The sequence below is a fragment of the Saimiri boliviensis genome, chromosome 1 (genome assembly GCF_048565385.1).
Source record: "Saimiri boliviensis isolate mSaiBol1 chromosome 1, mSaiBol1.pri, whole genome shotgun sequence".
NCBI classification, from domain to species: Eukaryota; Metazoa; Chordata; class Mammalia; order Primates; family Cebidae; genus Saimiri; species Saimiri boliviensis.
The window spans coordinates 122,220,598-122,232,899 of record NC_133449.1 but is presented as its reverse complement, the minus strand read 5'-3'; positions in this window follow the sequence as shown (position 1 = coordinate 122,232,899).

Here is a 12,302-nt window from a genome sequence, read left to right as displayed (position 1 = left end):
TTTCACCGAGGTGGAAAGCTCTTGAATTTTTGCTGGACTTATTTTTCACCGTCTGACATGAAAGCATCTTACCAGTGAGTGTAGAGTAGTTGAAACTCCCTGCTCCCTGGGTCCAATCAGCATGGCGGCATCAATGTAATGGATCAGTGTGATATCTTGTGGAAGGGAAAGGCAATTCCTTGGGAATTTAACTTCATTTTATTTTTAATAATTTTTTTTACATAGTAAGTGTATGTATGAGGTACATGAAATGCTTTGATACAGGCATACAATACATAATAATTAAATGGAGAATGGGGTTTCATCTCCTCAAGCATTTATCCTTTGTATTATAAACAATCCAATTATATTTTCAGTTACTTTGAAATGCACAATTATGTTATTATTGACATCGTTACCCTGTTGTGTTATCAAATAGTGGATCTTATTCATTCTTTCTAACAACTGCTTATGTACCCATTAACCATCCTCACCTCCCACCTCCCCGACTACCCTTCTCCAAGCTTCTGATAACCACGCTGTACTCTCTTTGTCTATAGTTCAGTTGTTTTTATTTTTAGATCCCACGAATGAGTGAGAACATGCGATGTTTGTCTTTCTGAGTAAATTTTGACATAGGGCTAGAGAGTTGACATATACCCCCAAAGTAGGACCTGAAGGTGTATTGCTGTCCCTGCCCGCTGAAAACAAATTGCTCTGGTGAGTCTCATGGACAGGAATGGGGGTGAAAGGCGTTTGCCAGTTCAATAGCTGCAAACCAGGAACCAGGGGATGTGTTAATTTGCTTAAGCAATGAAACCACATCTGATATAGCAGCTGCAGTTGGAGTCACCACCTGGTTAAGCTTGCGATAATCCACCGTCATCCTCCAAGATCCATCTGTCTTCTGCACAGGCTGAATAGGCAAATTAAATGGGGATGTGATGGGAATCATCACCCCTGCATCCTTCATGCCCTTGATGGTGACACTGATCTCTGCAATCCCTCTGGGAATGTGTTACTGCTTTTGATTTACTATTTTCCTAGTTCAAGGCAGCTCTGGTGGCTTCCACTTGGTCTTTCCTCTCATAATAGCCCTCACTCCACAGGTCAGGGAAATAACGTGGGGATTCTGCCAGCTTCTTTGTATGTCTATTTCAATTACACCTTCTGGAACTGGAGAAATAACTGAAGAATGGGTTGGGATCCACTGGGCCCAATGTGAGACAGACTTGAGCTAAAACTCCATTAATCACCTAACTTCCATAAGCTCCTACTCTCACTGGCAGGCCACAGTGACATTTTAGGTACCCCAGAATTGGTATCAGTTCAGAGCTGGTGTTCAGTAGTCCCTGAAAGTTCTGATTATTTCCTTCTTCCCAATGCACAACTACCATAGTTATAGATCCCTGACTATAGGTCCCTTTGGGGAAGACTGGGAAAAAGATTAATAGCATAATTTTTTTTTTTTTAGCCAGGCACAGTGGTTTGTGCCTGTAGTCCCAGCTAGTTGTCAGGCTAAGATGGGAGAATCACTTGAGCTCAGGAGTTTGGGACCGCAGTGAGCCATGATCATGCCACTGCACTCCAGCCTGGGCAACAGAGTGAGACCCTGTCTCTTTCTCTCTCTCTCTCTCTCTCTCTCTCTCTCTTTTCCTTTCTGAACATGCCACTTTAGACCCTGTGTCTTAAAAAAGAAAAAAAAAGCCGGGCACAGTGGCTCATGCCTATAATCCCAGCACTTTGGGAGGCTGATGCAGGTGGATCACAAGATCAGGAGTTCAAGATGAGCCTGGCCAACATGGTGAAACCCCTGTCTCTACTGAAAAAAAAAAAAAAAAAAAAAAAAAAAAAAAAAAAAATTCAAAAATTAGCCTGACGTGGTGACACGCACCTGTAATTCCAGCTACTCAGGAGGCTAAGGCAGGAGAATCATTTGAATCTGGGAGGCAGAGGTTGCAGTGAGCTGAGATCATGCCATTGCACTCCAGCCTGGGTGACAGAGTGAGACTCTGTCTCAAAAAAAAAAAAATACATTTTTAGAAGTATTGGGGTTCTTCAATAGGACCAGGTCTCCCCTTCATTCAAATGGGTCAGTAAAGTGGCTGAAGTCCAGCAATTTGTTGAGGGGTTATGACTTGATTTTTATGATTCAGGTTAAACTTTTGTTCATCTGACCTAGAAATTTTCTGCACGTACAGATCAAGTAAGAACATATTTCACTTCTAGGAACACCCTGATAAACTTGCCAGTGCCCAAAGGTCTACATGAGTCAGACCATTCTGATGTAACCTGTTCATCATGGCAACCACGCCCCCTTGCCTCTGTTGGTTGAGTGCCAAAACTTGGCCCCTGCCATTCTGGGCAGGGGTGGGATCCAATGACTCCCACTGCACTTAGGCTTCCCGATTCTGTGAGCACAGTTTCCAGTGTAAGCTCACAGAGTAGCATAATCACAGAGCTCTCCAAGGATGTGCTCCCCTCACAGTGTTATGTTTTACAGTATTGGTGAAAGGTGTGTCTTTTAAGCTTTCCCAGTGTGGGTGAATGGGCCTTAAATGACAAATTCACTCTGGCATACCAATCTCCCTATGCTTCTGAATTCCTTTCTTTATATTAAACCAAGGCAGGTACGGCATTTCCAATTTGCTCATCATGGGCCAGGTTTTGGTCCATGTTTTCCATGTTTGAGCCAACCAACCAAAGTGTTAGAGCATTTTCTTTTCCTTTTTTCACAGGATCTCACTATTTCATCCAGGCCAGAGTACAGTGACACAATCATGGCTCATTGCAGCCTCGACCTCCTGGCTGCAAATGGTCCTTCTGCCTCAGCCTCCTGAGTAGCTTGGACTACAGGAACACACCATCATGCCTGGCTTTTTTTTTTTTTTTCTTGAGATTGAGTCTTGCTGTGTCACCCAGGCTGGAGTGCAGTGGTGTGATCTTGGCTTACTGCAACCCCTGCCTCCCAGGTTCAAGGGATTCTCCCGCCTCAGTCTCCTGAGTAGCTGGGACTACAGGTGCACATCACCATGCCCGGCTAATTATTGTATTTTCAGTAGAGACAGGGTTTCACCATATTGGCCAGACTGATCTCGAACTCGTGACCTCAAGTGATCTGTGCCGCTTGGCCACCCAAAGTGCTGGGATTATAGGCATGAGCCACCAGGCACCTAATTGATAAATTACACTTTCCCATGGGTATGTGTGCAGGAAAAAGCATAGTATATGTAGGGTTCAGTACCGTCCACAGTTTCCGTCTTCCATTGGAAGTCTTGGAACATATTCTCTTAGGCTAAGAGGGGACTTCTCTAGTTGAGTTTTCTGATTTATATGCACAGAAATGGGAAAGCAAGTGTGAGAATGGATACTAAGGGTATGGGATGATGGTGGAAAGAACGTGAGGTTGGGTCAGGCTAAATTAATTGATATGGGCCCACTGAGCAGAGATTCTGCCTTTAACGTTTCAGTTTAGGAAGTTAGGCTGTAGGCCAGGTATGGTGGCTCAGGCCTGTAATCTCAGCACGTTGGGAGGCTGAGAAGAGAGAATCCCTTGAGCCCAGGACTTTGAGACCAACCTGGGCACCACAGTAAGACCTCAACTCTACAAAAAAAAAAAAAAAAAAAAAAAAAAAATTAGGCCAGACACAGTGGCTTGTGCCTGTAATCCCAGCACTTTGGGAGGCCAAGGCGGGCAGATCACCTGAGGTCAGGAGTTTGAGACCAGCCTGTCCAACATGACAAAACCCTGTTTCAATACATACATACATACATACATATATACATGCAAAAATTAGCCAGACCTGTAGTCCCAGGTATTCAGGAGGCTCAGGCAGGGGAATCGCTTGAATCTGGGAGGCGGAGGTTGCAATGAGCTGAGATCGTGCCATTGCACTCCAGCCTGGGTGACAGAGTGACACTGTCTCAAAAACAAACAAACAAAAAATAAGTATGGGAAGAGATTAACAATAATTAATAAAACAGAACAATTATAAGAATATACTGTAATGAAAGTTGTCATTCACTATAACTTTTTTTTTTTTTTTTTTGAGACGGAATCTCACTCTATTGCCCAGGCTGGAGTGCAATGGCATGATCTTGGCTCACTGCAACCTCTGCCTCCTAGGTTCAAGTGATTCTCCTGCTTTAGCCTCCCAAGTAGCTGGGATTACAGGTGCACACCACCACGTCCAGCTAATTTTTGTATGTGAGACAGGGTTTCATCACGTTGGCCAGGCTGGTCTTGAACTCCTGACCTTGTCATCTGTCGGCCTCGGCCTCCCAAAGTGCTGGGATTATAGGCGTGAGCCCTCACACCCTAGTCTAACTTTCAATTTGAGGTGTGACAGTAAAAACTAGCATGAATTTCTTTTTTCTTCTTCACAGTTTCACAGATGAGAGATTTGTTCTTACTATAGATCTCAGCAACCTCAACATCTGAGTTTTTTTCTTTCCTTATTAGGTTTTGCACTTTCACCTCCTCACTTAGAAGTACTTGACAGCTTCTCTTTGGCACATCTGAATTGCCAGCATCACGACTCTTACACTTTGGGGCTACTATTTAGGAGTGAAACAAGAGGCACTTGCACACAAGCACTGCGATACCATGACAATCAGTCTGATAACTGAGACAGCTACAAAGTGAAAATGAGTGGGTAGCATACGCAGTGCAGGTATGCTGGACAGAGGGATGATTTGTATCCTGGATGGGATGGTGTAAGATTTTTTTTTTTTTTTTTTTTTTTTTTTTTTGAGACGGAGTTTCACTCTTGTTACCCAGGCTGGAGTGCAATGGTACGATCTCAGCTCACCGCAACCTCCGCCTCCTGGGTTCAGGCAATTCTCCTGCCTCAGCCTCCTGAGTAGCTGGGATTACAGGCACGCGCCACCATGCCCAGCTAATTTTTATGTATTTTTAGTAGAGACGGGGTTTCACCATGTTGACCAGGATGGTCTCAATCTCTCGACCTCGTGATCCACCCGCCTCGGCCTCCCAAAGTGCTGGGATTACAGGCTTGAGCCACCGCGCCCGGCCGTAAGATTTTTTTTAAAATTTCTTGTATTATTTCATTTCTATTCTTTATTTCTTTTAAACAACCTAGGTCCATTTAGCAATGACATGAGATTTTATCATACTACTCAGAACGGCATGCAATTGAAGTTATAAGTTGGTTTGGCATAGTGACTCATGCCTATAATTCTAGTGCTTTGGCTGGGCATGGTGTCTCATGCCTGTAATCCTAGCACTTTGGGAGGCCGAGATGGGTGGATCACCTGAGGTCAGGAGTTCAAGACCAGCCTGGCCATCATGGTGAAACCGCATCTTAAAAAAAAAAGAGAGAGAGAGAGAAAAAAATTCTAGTGCTTTGGAAAGCCAAGGTGGGGGTTCCATTGAGTCTAAGAGTTCAAGACCAGCATGGACAACGTAGTGAGACCCATCTCTACAAAGACAAAAGCAAGCAAAAAAATTGGCCAGGCTTGGTGGTGCACACCTGCAGTCCCAGCCACCTTGGGAGGCTGAGACAAGAGGATGGATTGAGCCCAGGAGTTCAAGGATGCAGTGAGCTATGATCACACCACTGTACTCAAGCCTGGGTGACAGAGTGTGACCCTGTCTCTCAAAAGCAAAACAAAAAGACAGAAAAAAAAAAGTGTGAGTTGCTTACTTCTGGAATTTTCCATTTAATACTTTTGAACCATGGTTGACTGCGGGTAACTGAAACCATGGAAAGCAAAGCCATGGATTGGGGGGACCGCTGTTGTTCTTTTGGAGCACTTGCCTTCCTCCTCTTGGGTCACACTTTGTGCTTCACCTTAGGGGCCTGCTGATACTTGGGTTTAGTTACAGGTCTAGAAGCAAAGGGGGATGTTGGGGTGGGCCAGGAAGAGAATCAGCATAGTCTTGCCTGGCAACTGCCTCAGTGGAGGCCTTTAGTTTCCTAAGGCAGTGCAAAGTTAATTCCCTGAGATGAGGGTTGGGGAGTGATGGGGAGACCAATACCACTGGAGTAGGGAGGCCTCTTCCACTGGCATGGAAGACTCGTCAGACTTTAAGAGCTCAATGTCTCTTATCAGGGTCTTCCCACACAACCCTATTTCTACTTCCAGGATACCGTTGTTTACCAAGCAATGCGCTCACTTTAATAGTAGATGCCCTGTGAGTCTAGATGTAATTCAGCGAGTCACAGAATGAGGTTCTGCATTTGATTTTCAGCAGTCTCAGCCCTGGGGCTATACATGATAGGAGTCTTTTTCAGGGCTCACATACAAGCTCCAAACCAATCCGCTTTACTAACAGTCACAGATAAACTCAGAAATAGTGTTCAATCTGGGCACCCTGTGTCCCAGTAAAGTTGACACATAAAATTAACCATTACACATATATACACACACCAAAATCCCCAAAGTGGCTTGTAAACTGAGCAATTTCATTTCTAGAACAGTAGAAATAAAAGAAATTTTGGCTGGGCAAGGTGTCTTATGCCTCTAATCCCAGCACTTTGGGAGGCTGGGGCAGGAGGACTGTGTGAGTCCAGGAATTCAAGACCAGCCTGGGTAATGTGGCGAAACCTTGTATCATATATATATAATTAGCTGGGTTCTGGTGCTAGGACCTGTAGTCCTAGCTACTCAGGAGGCTGAGGTGCAAGGATCATCTGAGCCCAGGAGGTTGGTGGAGGCTGCGGTGAGCCATGATTGGACCAGTGCACTTCAGCCTGAGTGACAGAGTAAGACCCTGTCTCAATCAATCAATCAATCAATTTGGATTCTCCTGAACAAGATACAAGCTTCAACACTGCTAATTATTTTTAAGTCTCACCAAAAAAAAAGTTCCCTGTTTGGAATCCTGTTGGTATTTATGAAGGATAAAAAGAACATGAAACAATAATGTATATTTTGTGCAAAAAGGGGAAGGTTTGTAAATGGTGCCTAAGATTATTAGTACCTGGAGCAAATGCTTCATCATGTAAATGATGAAGATACTAATATTAATGAACTATTATTTATGGTTCTTACTACCTCCAGAACAGAGTATTTTAATCACGTATTATCTAAAATTTAGTTGTAATGACAGTTTGTTTTTTTGAGACAAGGTGTTGTTCTGTCGCCCAGGCTAGAGTGCAGTGGCAGGATTATAGCTCAACTCAGGAGTGACCTTGCACGCCTGGGTTGAAGAAATCCTCCTGCCTCAGTCATCAAAGCAGCTGAGACTACTGGTGCACACCACCACACCCAACTAATTTTTATTATGATTTATTATTATTATTTTTTGAGACAGAATTTCCCTCTTGTTGCCCAGGCTGGAGTGCAATGGCACGATCGCGGCTCACTGCAACCTTCGCCTCCCAGGTTCAAGCAATTCTCCTGCCTCAGCCTCCTGAGTAGCTGGGATTACAGGCATGTGCCACCATGCCTGTCTAATTCTGTATTTTTAGTAGACACAGGATTTCACCAATCAGGCTGGTCTTAAACTGCTGACTTCAGCCTCAGCCTCCCAAAGTGCTGGGATTATAGGCCTGAGCCACCATGCCCAGCCTATTTATTTTTTGTAGAGATGGGGTCTCATGATGTTGGCTAGACTGATCTTGAACTCCTGGCTGAAGCTATCCTATTCTCCTCAGCTTCCCAAAGTGCCAGGATTACAGGCATGAGCCACCATATCCTGCCTTAATGACAATTATTAATAATAGCAGGTAGTAGTTTGTATGTGCAATTCCCCTTCTGTTTTATTCAAGTTGATAAATCAAGGCTGGGTATGGTGGCTCAAACCTGTAATCCCAGTACTTTGGGAGGTCAAGATGGGAGGATCATTTGAGACCAGCAATTCAAGACCAGCCTGGGAAATCCTGTGGATTTACCAGGGAAGTAGGAGGTTGGACTGGAATAGTAACACTGGCCCAGGTGGAGGATCGCTTGAGGCCAGAAGTCCGAGACCAGCCTGGGCAACATAGGAAGACCCCCATCTCTACAAAAGAAATGAAAAAATTAGCCTGGCATGGTGGAACATGCCTGTAACCCCAGCTACCTGTGAGGCTGAGGCAGGAGGATCACTTGAGCTTAGGAGTTCCAAGATGCAGGGGGCCAAGGCTGCACTACTGCACTCCAGCCTGTGACAAAGTGAAACCTCATTTCTAAAAATAATAAATAACTAAATGAAAACACATTTAAATTTGCATGATTCTTGGGTAGTTTTCGTTCTTCTTATTTTTCTACTAAATGTATACTCTGTAGAACTTTGGTGTTTCAGCAAATCTTGCCAGTTAAGACCATCAATTCAACATCTTTCTTGTTTAGGAAGAAAAATATTGAAAATGAACAGGATGCTAAGTTATGGAGGAACATGTCTGGGCTTGTAATAGGTGTGTTTTTTGGCTTATCAATGTAGATGATTTTCAAGAATCCAATAAATGTCTGTTATTTTGTTCTAAATAGCAAAATGAAAAGGTTGAGTAAAATTGATTATTGAAATTGGTGTAGTCTATTCTTTTAAATGCAGTAGTAGATTATTTGGAATAAAACATTGCAGATTTGTTGGGGAAAGTGAATACAGTTGTTCCTTGAACTGTGTGAGTTCACTTATATGTGGATATTTTCAATAAATGTATGATAACAATTTTTGGAGATTTGGGACAACTTGAAAAAACTTGCAGATGAACTGCATAGCCTAGAAATGGCAGAAAAAAAAGAAAAGAAAAAATTAAGAAAAGTTGGCTGGGCATGGTGGCTCATGCCTGTAATCACAGCACTTTGGGAGGCTGAGGTGGGCAGATCACCTGAGGTCAGGGGTTTGAGACCAGCCTGGCCAACATAGTGAAACCCCGTCTCTACCAAAAATACAAAAATTAGCCAGCTGTGGTGGCACACTCCTGTAATCCCAGCTACTTGGGAGGCTGAGGCATGAGAATCACTTGAACCCAGGAGGCGGAGGCTGCTGTGAGCCAAGATTGCACCATTGCAGTCCAGCCTGGGCGACAGAATGAGACTGTCTCAAAAAAAAAAAAAAAAATTAAGAAAAATTAGGTATGAATGCACAAGATATGTGCAGACACTAGTCTATTTTAGGATTTACTACCATAAAGTATGCACAAACCTGTTAAAGCAAGTTAAAATTTGGCCAGATATGGTGGCTCATGCTTGTAATCCCAGCACTTTGGGAGGCCAAGGCAGATGGATCACAAGGTCAGGAGTTTGAGACCATCCTGGCCAACATGGTGAAATCTCGTCTCTACTAAAAATACAAAAATTAGCCTGGTGTGGTGGTGGTTGCCTGTAGTCCCAGCTACTGGGGAAGCTGAGGCAGGAGGATGCATTGAACCTGGCAGGCAGAGGTTGCAGTGAGATTGCACCATTGCACTCCAGCCTGGGCAACAAGAGCGAAACTCCATCTCAAAAAACAAACAAACAAACAAAAAAACCCGAATAAATAAAAAGAATACAGTGTATAATTTATATAACATACAAAATATGTGTTAACTGACTATGTTATCCATATAGCTTCTGGTTAGCAGTAGAGTATTAGTAGTTAGTAGTTGCTTTTGTTTTTTTGTTAAAGACAGTCTCACCATGTCGCCCAGGCTGGTCTCAAACTCCTGGGCTCAAGTAATCCTCCCTCCTCAGCCTCACAAGTGTTGATTCCAGGTGTGAGCCACTGTGCATAGCCTGGATTTTTTTTTTTTTTCTTTAGAGACAGGATCTCTGTTGTCTAGGCTGAAATGCAAAGGTATGATCATAGCTCACTGAAGCCTTGAATTCCTGGTCTCAAGCAATCCTCCCACCTTGGTCTCCCACAGTGCTGGGATTACAGGCTTGAGCCACCACACTTGTCTTGTAGTTAAAATTTTGGGGAATCAAAAGTTATATGCCGGCCAGGTGTGGTCGCTCACACCTGTGATCCTAACATTCCGGGAGGCAGAAGTGTTGGAAGACTGCTTGAACCCAGACATTCAAGACCAACTTAGGCAATATAGCGAGACCCCATCTCTACAAAAAAAAAAAAAAAAAAAAAAAAAAAAAAAAAAAAAAAAAAACAGAAAAAGCTAGGCGGGCTTGGTGGCACACGTCTGTAGTCCCAGCTACTCAGGAGGCAGAGGCAGGAAGATTACTTGAGCTTGGGAGGTTGAGACTGCAGTAAGCCGTTATCATGCCACTGCATTCCGGCATGGGTGACAGAGTAAGACTGTGCCGTGGTGGCTCACACCTGTAATCCAAGCGCTTTGGAGGCCAAGGCAGGCAGATCACCTGAGGTTGGGAGTTCAAGACCAGCCTGACCAACAAGGCGAAACCCCGTCTCTACTAAAAATACAAAAAAATTAGCTGGGTGTGGTGGCACGCACCTGTAGTCCCAGCTACTGGGGAGGCTGAGGCAGAAGAATTGCTTGAACTGGGAGGTGGAGGTTGCAGTGAGCCGAGATGGTGCCACTGCACTCTAGCCTGGCGCCTGGTGACGGAGTGAGACTCTGTCTCCAAAAAAAAAAAAAAAAAAAAATCAAAAAAAGAAAATAAAAAAGACTGTGCCTTAAAAAAAAGTTAAAAAACTAAAAATATTTTTTAAAAAAGAAAAAAAAATTAAAAAGAAAGAAATACAAAACAAAACAAGACAACGAAAAAGTTATATGCCAAATTTCTCTCTTTCTTTCTTTCTTTTCCATAATATTCTTGGAGTAATACGCCGATTTTCAACTGTGCTGCTGGGGTCATTGCCCCAACCCTGAGTAGTTCAAGGGTTAACTGTACATTTTTGTGTATGCAAAATACCCAACTGTTTTACTTTGGGCTGCATAATTCTTTTTTCTTTACAATTTTTTTTTTTCTTAAAATTGATGGGGTGCACAGGCTGGTCTCTAGCTCTTAGGCTCAAGGGATCCTCCCACCTTGGCCTCCCCTGTAGCTATGACAGGTTTGTGCCAGCATGTCCAGGGAGCCGAGTGATTTTTTTTTTTTTTAAATGGGTCTCACTCTGTCAATCAGGCTTGAGTGCAGTGTCGTGATCTTGGTTCATTGCAACCTCCACCTCCCAGGCTCAAGTGATCCTCCAACCTCAGCCTCCCGAGTAGCTGGGACTGCAGGCACAAGCTACCATGTCCGGCTAATTTTTTGTATTTTTAGGAGACACAACATAGTGCCCAGGGAGGTATCAAACTTCTGGGCTCAAGCAATCTGTCCACCTAGACCTCCCAAAGTGCTGGGATTACAGGAGTGAGCCACCGTGCTCAGCCCAAGCTGAATGATTTTTAAGGTCCCTTCCAGAAGACATGCTTTATGATTCTATACCACGGCACACATCTGACACTCAATCACAGTGCCTCATCATGTTGTGCACAGAGTACGTTCCTGACCCAGGGCCTTGGTGTTTGCCGTCCCCTCTGTATAAAGGACCATTCCTTAGATGGTCACAGCCTACTCCTTCACTTACAGCTCGGCTCAAATATCGCTTCCTCAGAGCAGCCTTCCCTGATTAGCCCATCTAAAAATAGTATATCGTCACTGTCCTTTAGCCTGCCTTCTTTTTCTTCGTCACATTTACCACTGTCTGACTTTATAGGCTTTCCTTGTTCACTGGTAAACTAGGTCTACCAGGGCAGAGACCTCATCAGCATTGTTGGTTGCTGTATCCCCAGAATCTGGCAACTAATAGTTGCTCAAGACCATATTTATTAGATTAATTGAATGAATTGCAATTTGAGCTTAAATATTTACTTCTTTTTGCTTCTTCAACCAGACAGGAAATTCATGGAAGGCAGCCAAAGGCCCTGGTTGCTTATTTATCTTCTCTAAAGCAATTAGCTCAATTCTGCATGGGTGATAGACATTCAACCAAGATTTGCTGAAGGCCTGGAAACAACAATAAGTTACAGAGCTATCCAACATGCGTTCTTTCCAGGTGAATAAGCACAGTAATACCTTGTCTTTTTTTGAGATGGTCTCCCTCTGTTGCCCAGGCTGGAGTGCAGTGGCACGATCTCAGCTGACTGCAACTTCTGCCTCCCGGGTTCAGGTGATTCTCCTGCCTCAGCCTCCAAAGTAGCTGGGATTACAGACACATGCCGCCATGCCTGGTTAGCTTTTTGTACTTTTGGTAGAGATGGGGTTTTACCATGTTGGTCAGGCTGATCTTGAACTCCTTCTTCTTCTTCTTCTTTTTTTTTTTTTTTGAGACAGAGTTTCGCTCTTGTTACCCAGGCTGGAGTGCAATGGCGCGACCTCGGCTCACCGCAACCACCTCGGCCTCCTGGGTTCAGGCAATTCTCCTGCCTCAGCCTCCTGAGTAGCTGGGATTACAGGCACGTGCCACCATGCCCAGCTAATTTTTTGTATTTTTAGTA